We start from the raw sequence: 12,747 nt of genomic DNA, 5'->3' as shown, positions 1-12,747 counted from the left end.
GCAGTCAGGTCTGGAGAGAACCAAGGGCTATATCTGTTCCCGGTTCTACATTTCTTGAATGGGGCATGCTCATTTAAGATGGTGAGGAAGGCATTTAAAAAAAATAACCAGGCATCCTCTACTGACGGGATCAGGTCAATATCCTTCCAGGATACCCGGGTCAGGTCGATTAGAAAGGCCTGCTCGCTGAAGTGTTTCAGGGAGCGTTTGACAGTGATGAGTGGAGGACGTTTGACCGCTGACCCATTACGGATGCAGGCAATGAGGCAGTGATCGCTGAGATCTTGGTTGAAAACAGCAGAGGTGTATTTAGAGGGCAAGTTGGTTAGGATGATATCTATGAGGGTGCCCGTGTTTACGGCTTTGGGGTGGTACCTGGTAGGTTCATTGATCATTTGTGTGAGATTGAGGGCATCAAGCTTAGATTGTAGGATGGCTGGGGTGTTAAGCATGTCCCAGGTTAGGTCACTTAGCAGCACGAGCTCTGAAGATAGATGGGGGGGGCAATCAGTTCACATATGGTGTCCAGAGCACAGCTGGGGCCAGAGGGTGGTCTATAGCAGGCGGCCACGGTGAGAGACTTGTTTTTAGAGAGGTGGATTTTTAAAAGTAGAAGTTCAAATTGTTTGGGTACAGACCTGGATAGTAGGACAAAACTTTGCAGTCTATCTCTGCAGTAGATTCCAACACCGCCCCCTTTGGTCGTTCTATCTTTTCTGAAAATGTTGTAGTTAGGGATGGAGATTTCAGAGTTTTTGGTGGTCTTCCTAAGCCAGGATTCAGACACGGCTAGGACATCCGGGTTGGCAGAGTCTGCTAAAGCAGTGAATAAAATAAACTTAGGGAGGAGGCTTTTAATGTTAACATGCATGAAACCAAGGCTATTACGGTTACAGAAGTCATCAAAAGAGAGCGCCTGGGGAATAGGAGTGGAGCTTGGCACTGCAGGGCCTGGATTCACCTCTACATCACGAGAGGAACAGAGGAGGAGTAGGATAAGGGTACGGCTAAAAGCTATGAGAATTGGTCGTCTAGGACATCCGGAACAGAGAGTAAAAGGAGCAGGTTTCTGGGGGAGATAAAATAGCTTCAAGGTATAATGTACAGACAAAGGTATGGTAGGATGTGAATACAGTGGAGGTAAACCTAGGCATTGAGTGATGATGAGAGAGAAATATTGTCTCTAGAAACATCATTGAAACCAGGTGATGTCATCGCATGTGTGGGTGGTGGAACTGAAAGGTTGGATAAGGTATAATGAGCAGGTCTAGAGGCTCTACAGTGAAATAAGCCAATAAACACCAACCAGAACAGCAATGGACAAAGCATATTGACATTAAGGAGAGGCATGCTTAGCCGAGTGATCATAAGGGTCCAGTGAGTAGTGAGGTTGATTGGGGTCACGGCCATTCAGACAGCTAGCCAGGCCATTGGTAGCAAGCTGGCAGAGGATGGAGGTCTGTTTTTAGCCACCTCGTGCGTTTCCGTCGGTAGATTAGTGGGGTTCCGTGTGGTAGAGGGGATCAATCCAATTGGCAAAATAGATATAGTTATAGTGACCCAAGAAAATTGTCCGATATACCTATTCAGATAGCAGCCGATAAGACAGCTAACGATTAGCGGGCCGCAGATGGGCGTTCAGGTTACGTCGCGACGGAGGGGCCAGTTGGACTCCCTTGTGTAGATAACGTCGGTAGTCTAGTCGTGAAGGCCCAGGAGTGGCTGATGGAACTCTCAGCTGGCTAGCTCCGGAATAATTGATGTTTGCTCCGGGACCGACGTAAGCCAATAGTCACTCGGATAGCAGCTAGCTAGCTGCAAGATCCAGGTGTAAATGTCCAGAGCTTGCGGTAGAAATCCAGGGATATGGAGAGAAAATAGGTCCGGTATGCTCTGGTCTGAGTTGCGTTGTACAAAACTGCCGATAGCTTTTCGAGCTAAAGGATAGCTGATGACCGCCAACCGTGGTTAGCTGAATACTAACGTTAGCCAGTGAACTGGCTAGCTTCTGGCTAGCTTCTGGCTAGCTTCTGTAATTGATGTAATTGATGTAATTGATGACTTTGCATCAAGGAAGGCAAGAAAGGGTTTAGATGACAGTTGTGCAATTTAGTTTGTGTGTTTCTTGTTTGAAGTTCAATAGTGTAATAATAAGGTTCTCTTTATAAGTGTGTTATTCTGTTTGTGTATTTGTTTGATATAGGATTTGTGCAATTTAGTTTTATTTGTGTTTTTTGTTAACAATAGGGTAACAGTGTAATAATTGGATTATCTTTCTATTTGTATTTATATACTACCATTTGTTTCTATTTGTCTTTGTTACCTTTTTTTGATATTGACGAGTCTTATTTTTGTATATATTTTTATATTTATATAGTTTTGAATGTTGTGCTTATTTATTAGTTTTGTTCCAAATGTCTAAATAAAAATGACAGTTAGTGCAGAATGGTGCTTTTTTGTGTGTGGGGGGGGGGGTAAAAAGTGTGTGTCGAGATAAATGGGGGCCCCTACCTCTTCCACATTGACCACGGTGGTGTTGAGTTCCCTGAAGCCCAGCCACCAGCGGATGTGTGTAGGTTTAACAGCACAGGGTCACCTCCTCCCCCTCTCTCGCCTCGAACGACCCCTGCACCATCACCTTCTTTGGCTCAACTGAAACACACACACACGCACTCACGCGCGCAACCACGCACGCACGCACGCGCACACACACACACACACACTCACACATACACATACACAGTAAATTCAGTCAATAAAGTGCTCTGTGTCAGGATCAATATTTTATAGCAAGGATGGAAAGACTGGATTTGAAGGTAAAGGAAGAAGTAAAGAAACCATTTCTAATCCATCAACATCACTTTATGAAGTCTTGTCCTCTCCTGAGGTTTTCCATCCATTTCAAACCCATACTAGTTACCAAAACCTGTCTATATTCAGCTATACCAGGAGGGATCTTAACTGGAACAGAAGAAGTGCAGCTGAGCAGTAAGCCCTGAGGGGCTGCAGTAATGCAGTAAGACAGGCTAATGACTGAGCAGGCAGACATGGATGCATCATATCATGTATGATTGTATGTTACACACGGGACACAGGCAGACATGAGGGCTAAACTCTTAGACAGTGTGTTAGGTTACACACATGCCTTAGGGCGACGCAGGCATATCCATAACACAAAACTAAGAGGAGAGAGAGAGTGATAGAAAGAGAGATACATTGAAGGGTCTGCAACTCATTTTCGATGTGTGTGAGGCGTGAATAGGAATAGCTAGGAGGTAACATGGCTTTTATGTGGGATAGGAGAGGAAGAAGAGAGCGGTTTAGACCGTTGACTGAAGCAGAAAGAATGCAAGTGTTGGCGTGAAGGAAGAGTTGGTGTGATGCGAAGGAAGTTTCATTCTCTTTTTGTTTTCCAGTCATGGTAGTAGAGAAATCTCCTATGCAGTGAAGTGCAAATGTATCATTTATTACCTGGCATTACTATCACCACAGAAAGTGCCGGCTTTATTGCCTTTGGATTGTGCATTGAAGCGATTCAGTTAAATTAGCTCACTGCAAAAGACCAAGCTGGGATTTAAATGAGTTTCTGTGTGAAATATGGGCCCGGGTCATAATTGCCATTAGTTTCACTAATGATATTGATATTAGAGTTTGTGTTAATGCAGAATTTGTTTCAGTATTGGAGCTAGGACTAATGTTAATGTCATTGGGATGAATGTTATTGAAAATAACTTTAATGATTGGGTTAGCAAACATTTGAATAAACACAAACATTCCATAGCTTTTGTGTGTCTGTGTGTGTGTTCTAGCATTCAAGTGCATGTATCTCTTAGCAGTCGGGGACTCACAGAGGACAGTGATCTTGAGGCTGTCGGACAGAGGGACAGGGGTCACCTGGTTGACGCTTTCACAGCGCAGCTCGGCCTGGTTGTCCTGTGGTTTAACCTGCAGAGTCAGGTAGCTAATGGCCCGTCGTGACTCTGTGTCCACCTCCCAGCTGGTGGACATCACCTCCCCATTCTGATCCACAGGACAGAACTATAAGTTAGTAATAAGCAGAGGACAGGACAGACTAGAGGTTATTCACTAACATAATGGGTGACTGACTGGCTGCAGTAGGAAGGGAGTGAGTTCTGAAAGAGAGAGTTCAGAAGTAGAAGATGGAGAATACACCAAAAACTACTGATTCTAAGCTTTAGCCGAGTGTAGTCTATGTACCTTGGTCCAGTGTAGGGTGGCCAGTGGATTCCCTCCCTGGGACACACAAACCAGCTTCAACATGGTCCCCCTCTTCACCAGGCCTTCTCTGTCCAGGCCCTGGATTACTGGATGCTGGGGTGGGACTGATGTTGAGAGGGAAAGAGAGAGATGAAGCAACATCTTGGGAAAGAACGGCAGAAAGTGAGGAGAGAGGAAGAGAGGGAGCAATATAAAGAGAGAGGGAGAGATGAAGCACCAGAAACAGAGAAGATGACAGAAAGAGAGGATAGAGAGGGTGAGAAATATGCACTGGGATGAGCGGACACTTGGCTTTATGAGCAAGGGAGCATCATCTCTATTTGTTGAGACAGGGCCAATAAATGGGTAACATTTACCCTGACTGCAGAGTAAGGGCTCTAGCTCTGATGAAAGCATGAAGTATTAAGGGAGCAGCCGGCTGGATCGACTCCATAAAGCAAAATAACAGATGTTTAAACAGTAATAAAGCAACGTTTGGAAATATGAATATATTACAGCTTCCCTGAATAAAATATACAACGTAAAATAAATTAGGGGAGGGCCAGCCTTTGTTATTGCTGCAATGAGTTTGGGTACTCAGGCAGTGCAGGCGGCTGTATGTGGACCCTGGGCCGGCGTGACAAATTGCTACCTCACTAACAATCTGGCTGGCTGAAAATGGACACGGTGCTCCAGGCTTTGATGGGCTGGCTTGCTGAGTAAGGACTACATTAGCACTTACTGTGGAAAAGATGTTGTTTCATACAGAGTGGAGAGAGAGAGAGAGAGACAGAGAGAGAGACAGACAGAGAGAGAGATGGAGAGAGAGACAGACAAAGAAAGAAAGAAAGAAAGAAAGAAAGAGGGAGGGAGGGAGGGAGGGAGGGAGGGAGGGAGGGAGGGAGGGAGGGAGGGAGGGAGGGAGGGAGGGAGGGAGGGAGGGAGGGAGGGAGGGGCAGTAAGAGAGAGAGAGGTGTAGAATCATTTCCAGTTCTGGGCGGTGGTTAAAGTGTAGGAGATAGAATCGGACAGTGTCTAATTCAGAGGGAAATAGATAGAGACAGTATTTCATATGGACGGCTGTGGATAATATGGCGTGGGTGAAACGAAAACAAGGAGTAGAATGGGAATGTTCACCATTGAGTGTCTTCAGTAACAGTAGCACTTAATCAGCAGCTGATTTAGACCTGGGACAGAACCAGGTGGGTGGACTCCAGAACAATCATTTCCTGAAATTGATCTACAAAATGGTGAGGAACAACTAAAACTAGCAAACAATACGCTGGGTTGCCATATTGTTTCAAAGATATACTGTTTACCCAAACAAGACAAAGGGTAAACAAGGAAACGGTCCTTTGAGATGTTAAATCACCGACCCCTATTATGTTGTGTACTGTAGTTCCTACACCGTCGGAGATGTTATGGTCTCACAGTCCTGACAATTATATTTAGCATCAGTAGAGTTTAGAATTCGGGCTTGACTTTCGTTCCCAGGCTCCTCTGATCAGTATTATCAGAGTGTAGCAGGCTTGAGTTGGAGTTTGGATTGCACTGATGCCAGAGGAATTGACAGAGTTGAGTGGGTTGAATGTGACAGCAGTAGAGACGTTGATGCTTTCATGTCGACCTCTAACATTCTAGGCTGAGCGTTGGGATTGAGTCCCCAGTAGGTGTGAGTTCGCCCGAGGTTGAAAGTCTCCCCTCGGAGTGTTGCTCAGTGTGATGTTTGCCCCAATGCTAGCCCGGGGTCAGGGTCCACACGTGGCTGGAGAAGGGAATAAGGAAAGGTAAAAGTGTCTGTGAGTCCATGAGGTAAGGAACAATACACACTCACAGTATACATTCATCACCAGGCTGGTGTTCCAGGGCCCGAGGAAGAGCCGGGTTCTTCGGACGACACACCAGCTCCCTCCCGTTGTCTGAACTGCTTAAGAACATGAACCTGCAGGAGGTGGGGAGTGTGTGTGTGTGTGTGTGTGTGTGTGTGTGTGTGTGTGTGTGTGTGTGTGTGTGTGTGTGTGTGTGTGTGTGTGTGTGTGTGTGTGTGTGTGTGTGTGTGTGTGTGTGTAGGAGCTGTGTGTGTGTGCCTGTGTGTTGTGTGTAGGAGCTGTGTTTGTGTGTGTGTGTGTGTGTAGGAGCTGTGTGTGTGTGTGTAGGAGCTGTGTGTGTGTGTGTAGGAGCTTTGTGTGTGTGTGTGTGTGTGTGTGTAGGAGCTTTGTGTGTGTGTGTGTGTGTGTGAGGAGAGCGTGTGTAGGAGGAATGTGTGTGTAGGAGCAGTGTGTGTGTGTGTGTGTGTGTGTGTGTGTGTGTGTGTGTGTGTGTGTGTGTGTGTGTGTGCGTGCGTGCGTGCGTGCGTGCGTGCGTGCGTGCGTGCGTGCGTGCGTGCGTGCGATGGAGGGGTGTGTGAGGGGCGTGGGGGAAAGGGGGTCATGGGGAAGGAAGGATTGGATGGAAGAGAAGAATAGATGATGGATAACATTAAAGATCATGGCTTAGCATAGGACACATCACCACTTAACACTCTAATTGAGCCCTTGAGACCTCCATAAGAACAGACAGATTTATACAATCTGTGGGGTCTGGATATCAAGAGCATCATAGCCCCCCTGAACATCATAACAATGACCCAAAGTCCACCATGTTATCTTGATTCATCTCCAGATTTAAAAGCTCCGATACAAAATATTGTTGCTATTTATAATCACTATCTACACATAGAGGATTTAGTTTGAGACCAGGCTATTCTGCGTTAGAGCTGAACTATGTCCTTAATACTCTCTACAGCGTGTTATCTTTGCAGATGACAAGGGGTTATTATCTTTGGAGCTGGATTAGGTACGTATGCACCACCAAGTGAATCAGATAGGATTGGATCTGTCTAGCAACTGAAATATAATTTGTGTCTATGACAAAAGCTAATTTGATTTGACACAAGGCACCGAGTGACAGTTCACAGTCGGCACCAATTCATTACACTGTACTGTGTATCTGTGGGAATTCAGAAGTTCTTAAATTAGGGATAACACTCACACGCACGCACGTACGCACGCACGCACGCACGCACGCACGCACGCACGCACGCACGCACGCACGCACGCACGCACGCACACACACACACACACACACACACACACACACACACACACACACACACACACACACACAGAAGACAGAGAACAGGAACACATACTCTTTTGTAGCGTGTGTGTTCTGGAGCTTGTCCTCAGAGCCAGGCATAGGGAAAGACTCTACACCTGTCAGCTCAACTCCATCTGAGAGAGAAAGAGAGGAGGAGGGGGAGGAGGAAAGAGAGTGTGAGTGTTAGTACAAACAAGGCAAGGGTGTTCTTTTTGAAGGTAGGGAGGGGCAGCTCCCCACTCACGTGCGTTTGACGACAGCTGATAATCAGAATAGGGGACGTGCTCTACAAAAATGAACGAATGGCAGGGAACAAGCAGGACTGTGCATTAGATTGCCTAGTTAAATAAAGGTACAACATTTATTTAAAAAAGATGACGCCTTCTCAGTATGGATGAGAAATGTTATGATATTTGTTGCTTACTGCATATGTTTTACTAACAAGTCAATTCTAACTAGTGTATTACTATTAGTAGTTTTAGTAAGTAGTAGGCAAGACAGATTTCAGACACGGCCATAGTTTTAAAATGTCATTGTAAAAACAGGGCATTGAGTTATAGTGTACTACAATTATAGTGTAGGTTGAAACATGTCTTTGCAAACATGTTTTTCCCTCAACTCAGTACTGATTCACATTTAACGTCTCTGCTATTCCTAATGGAAAAACCTGTATGTACTAGCATTATTAAGTTTGTGTGCAGTGGGTTGATACCGTACTTGGTGACCTACCTTTAAACAGAGTGATCACTGCCTCTGGTTTGGCGTCTGGAGCGATGCATGTGACAGTGTAGCTTTTCCCTGCTACCCATGGGTCTGTGGTCTCCAGCTCAAAGTAAGGTTTAGAGGGAGGAACTGAGGGAAGAACAGAGGACTGGTGTCTATCAAAGTGGTTCTGGGTCACCTTAAGACATATACAGTACAGACTAGACTTTGACCAGAATTGTTGATTCTGTTTACAGATCACAGAAAAATAAGCTTTTGGTAATTAATGCATTAAAAACATCTGAGACCCCTAGATATTGAAGAAAGACAGTTGTACCAAGCTAATAAGGCAGGTTCTGTTATATTCTTGAAGAGAATCAGTGGGTCCATATCATTAGTGTGGTGTACAGTAGATAAGACTGTGATGTGCATACAGAGATGGGTTGGTGATGAAACGAGACAGATGATAATCTGTGTTAGCGCCAAACAGTTCTTCTCTCAGATCACCCCCCAGCTGAATACGTGCTTACACAGCAGATCAAAGCACTACCCACTCCTTTTCTCTTCCCCCTCTCTTTCATTTCTTTCGGACCATGCAGGGAATTCAGAGAAAGAACATTTTTGTTGAAGAGAGTGGAAGTTATTTGGATGGGAATTCAGAGGGAAACTGTCACCAGATTTGCTAATCAACAAACAGGCTTCAGCACAACTGTCATTTACTCTGGATACATGATCATCTACTCCACAACAAACTGTCACCGAATAGGGTAAAGGAGTAGAAAGAAAGAGGGAAATGGAAAGAGGAGAGGAAAGAGATCTTTCTGTGAGTGGGTGAGAGCCAGCATAGCACACAAGAAACAAAGGTCATTGCTACTTTTCAACATATATCAACTGACAGCATGGTTTAGTGAGAGGAATATAGAGGAGAGAGAGAGAGAGAGAGAGAGAGAGAGAGAGAGAAGAGAGAGTGAGAGAGAAGACAAAGAAAGAATGAAAGAAAGAAAGAAAGAGAAAGAAAAAGAAAGAGAGACAAACAAGCAGCTATCGTTTGTTTATCATGCGAGTCATCCAGGGGAAGAGCTATATGTTTCATCAAGGGGTAATTCCGTCATCCGCTGCTGAATGCTGACATAAATCCAATGGTTATGGCTGGATAAACAGAACATGAGCTAGTCAGCCAGTCAGTCAGTCAGTCAGTCAGCCAGCCAGATAGTTTCTCTGCTCTCCTCCAACTCAGGGTAATTCAACTAGCGCCACTGGGAGGAGCTGTTGCTGTGTGCAGTTGAGTAGTCCCATTGGCTCCAGCCCTGCTATTGAGACAGATGAGATCTGGCTGCAGCTTCAAACTGATTTAAAGGAAGCAATTGGATCTGTGTGGACTGTGATGGGTTACCCGGAGCACTGCAGAGGCGAGCACTGAAATAATGAGATTCATTTGTTTGTGTGTTTTTTCCCCCTCCCTCAATAGTCTCCACTCCCCGGGATGCTGGGCCGATGACTGGGCCATGTGTCTATTGACAGGCCCCTGCACGCTCAATCTACTCAAGCCCACATGATTCACACGGCTGCATCACTTGTTGTGCTCCAGGAGAGCCTCGCCACCTAACAAATCTCCTAAAATAAGAATAATGATGTTCGCAAACGAGCTGGGCAGGTATGTCATTTATTCTCTCTCGCTCCCTCTCTCTCTCACTCTCATGCTCGCCTCCTCTTCCTATCTCTCACTCACTCCATCATCCCCTATCCCCCTCTTCCCCCAGCCCTAGCCAACCCCCTTCCTCCCTCCCTCCCTCCCTCCCTCTCTCTTTCTCTATCACTGCAGTTAAATCTGCAGAGTGAGGTGCAGTATGGTGGAGGGTGTGCTGTACTGTAGCTTGTGTTGAGAATGAGAGCGCCCATATCCACCACAGCCACTCAGCTGGACCATGTGACCCCAATGAGCCCCACCTGAGTTCCCCCCTACTACCTCCCAAAACACACAGACACACATATCCCCCCCCACACACACACATACACAAATGCATTTTCACATGTGCACAAACAGGCACAGTCATGCATAAACACACACACACACACACACACACACACACACACACACACACACACACACACACACACCCATCCACTCTCAACACAGACAAACATGCAGACATGCTGCTGCCATGAAGGCGAGAGACAACGAGCCGCAAAATTCGATTCATTAGACAAATACAGACGGATGGATGGATAAGGCAGATAAGAAGCAGATTAGCGCAGACACACATCGATAAGCACACAGATCTTGATTCAGGTAGCTGTGTGTCTCTAACACAGCAGGTGATCACCATACAGTAATTTCATAGAGAACACAAAGCTCCTCTGATCTGTTTGAATAAAACATCTGATCAATGGGAAACAGATAAACAAGAAGAGAGTTTAGAGAGCCTACGTTTATGTCAGTGTCATTGTTGACGGTCACACACACACACACCCACAAACACACACACACACACACACACACACACACACACACACACACACACACACACACACACACACACACACACACACACACACACACACACACACACACACACACACACACACACACACACACACACAGATGGACTTCACACGCATGTGAAGAGTTTATTTCCAAAATGCTATATTATCAACAGATTTTTCATATTTGTGTTTTTTCATCATAAATGATTGACATTTGTGAATTATAATTGTGTTTTTTGGAAAACTCTATATAACCAATGTTTAGCTGGAATGGAATGTTCATAACCTGTATATTTGACTCTGATATGTGGTAGTCTCACCTAGCTATCTTTAAGCTAGATGCACTCACTGTAAGTTGCTCTGGATAAGAGAATCTGCTAAATGAGTAAAAAGGCAAATGTTATTGTTTTACATACAGTACATTTACATGTACTCATTTGTTACATTTGACTGTGTACAACCAAGCAGTACTACTAATTTCTATGAGATCAACTTCCGGCGCCGACCGAGATGGCCGCCTCGCTTCGCGTTCCTAGGAAAATATGCAGTATTTAGTTTTTTTATGTGTTATTCCTTACATTGGTACCCCAGGTAATCTTAGGTTTCTTTACATACAGTCTGGAGGAACTACTGAATATAAGACCAAAGTCAACTCACCATCGTTACAACCAGGAATATGACTTTCCCGAAGCGGATCCAGTGTTTTGCCTTCCACCCAATACAATGGATCTGATCCCAGCCGGCGACCCTAAGCGACGCCGTAAAAGGGGCAAACGAAGCGGTCTCCTGGTCAGGCTTCGGAGACGGGCACATCGCGCTCCACTCCCTAGCATACTACTCGCCAATGTCCAGTCTCTTGACAATAAGGTTGATGAAATCCGAGCAAGGGTAACATTCCAGAGAGACATCAGAGATTGTAACGTTCTTTGCTTCACGGAAACATGGCTCATTCGAGAGACGCTAACGGAGTCGGTGCAGCCAGCTGGTTTCTTCACGCATCGCGCCGACAGAAACAAACATCTTTCTGGTAAGAAGAGGGGCGGGGGTGTATGCCTTATGATTAACGAGATGTGGTGTGATCATAACAACATACAGGAACTCAAGTCATTCTGTTCACCTGATCTAGAATTCCTCACAATCAAATGTCGACCACATTATCTACCAAGGGAATTCTCTTCGATTATAATCACAGCCGTATATATTCCCCCCCAAGCAGACACATCGATGGCCCTGAACGAACTTTATCTGACTCTTTGTAAACTGGAAACCATACACCCTGAGGCTGCATTCATCGTAGCTGGGGATTTTAACAAGGCTAATCTGAAAACAAAACTCCCTAAATTCTATCAGTATATCGACTGTGCTACCAGGGCTGGTAAAACCTTGGATCATTGTTATACTAACTTCCGCGACGCATATAAGGCCCTCCCCCGCCCTCCTTTCGGAAAAGCTGACCACGACTCCATTTTGTTGCTTCCAGCCTACAAACAGAAACTAAAACAACAAGCTCCCTCGCTCAGGTCTGTTCAACGCTGGTCCGACCAATCTGATTCCACGCTTCAAGACTGCTTCGATCACGTGGATTGGGATATGTTCCGCATTGCGTCCAACAACAATATTGACGAATACGCTGATTCGGTGAGCGAGTTCATTAGAAAGTGCATTGACGATGTCGTACCCACAGCAACGATTAAAACATTCCCAAACCAGAAACCGTGGATTGATGGCAGCATTCGAGTGAAACTGAAAGCGCGAACCACTGCTTTTAACCAGGGCAAGGTGACCGGAAACAAGACCGAATACAAACAGTGTAGCTATTCTCTCCGCAAGGCAATCAAACAAGCTAAGTCCCAGTATAGAGACAAAGTAGAGTCGCAATTCAACAGCTCAGACACAAGAGGTATGTGGCAGGGTCTACAGTCAATCACGGATTACAAAAAGAAAACCAGCCCCGTCGCGGACCAGGATGTCTTGCTCCCAGACAGGCTAAATAAATGTTTTGCTCGCTTTGAGGACAATACAGTGCCACTGACACGGCCCGCTACCAAAACCTGCGGGCTCTCCTTCACTGCAGCCGAGGTGAGTAAAACATTTAAACGTGTTAACCCTCGCAAGGCTGCAGGCCCAGACGGCATTCCCAGCCGCGTCCTCAGAGCATGCGCAGACCAGCTGGCTGGTGTGTTTAAGGACATATTCAATCAATCC

The 12,747-nt window shown here is 45.6% G+C and overlaps 1 pseudogene; it reads right to left on the bottom strand.

The window, feature by feature from the left end:
- The window catches only part of LOC139564075 (nephrin-like), a 77,805-nt pseudogene that overhangs the window by 49,097 nt on the left and 15,961 nt on the right, over positions 1–12,747 (bottom strand).

The sequence above is a fragment of the Salvelinus alpinus genome, chromosome 35 (assembly GCF_045679555.1).
Source record: "Salvelinus alpinus chromosome 35, SLU_Salpinus.1, whole genome shotgun sequence".
Taxonomy (NCBI): Eukaryota; Metazoa; Chordata; class Actinopteri; order Salmoniformes; family Salmonidae; genus Salvelinus; species Salvelinus alpinus.
The sequence above is the reverse complement of the archived record's forward strand: the minus strand, read 5'-3'. Positions and strand labels throughout refer to the sequence as shown.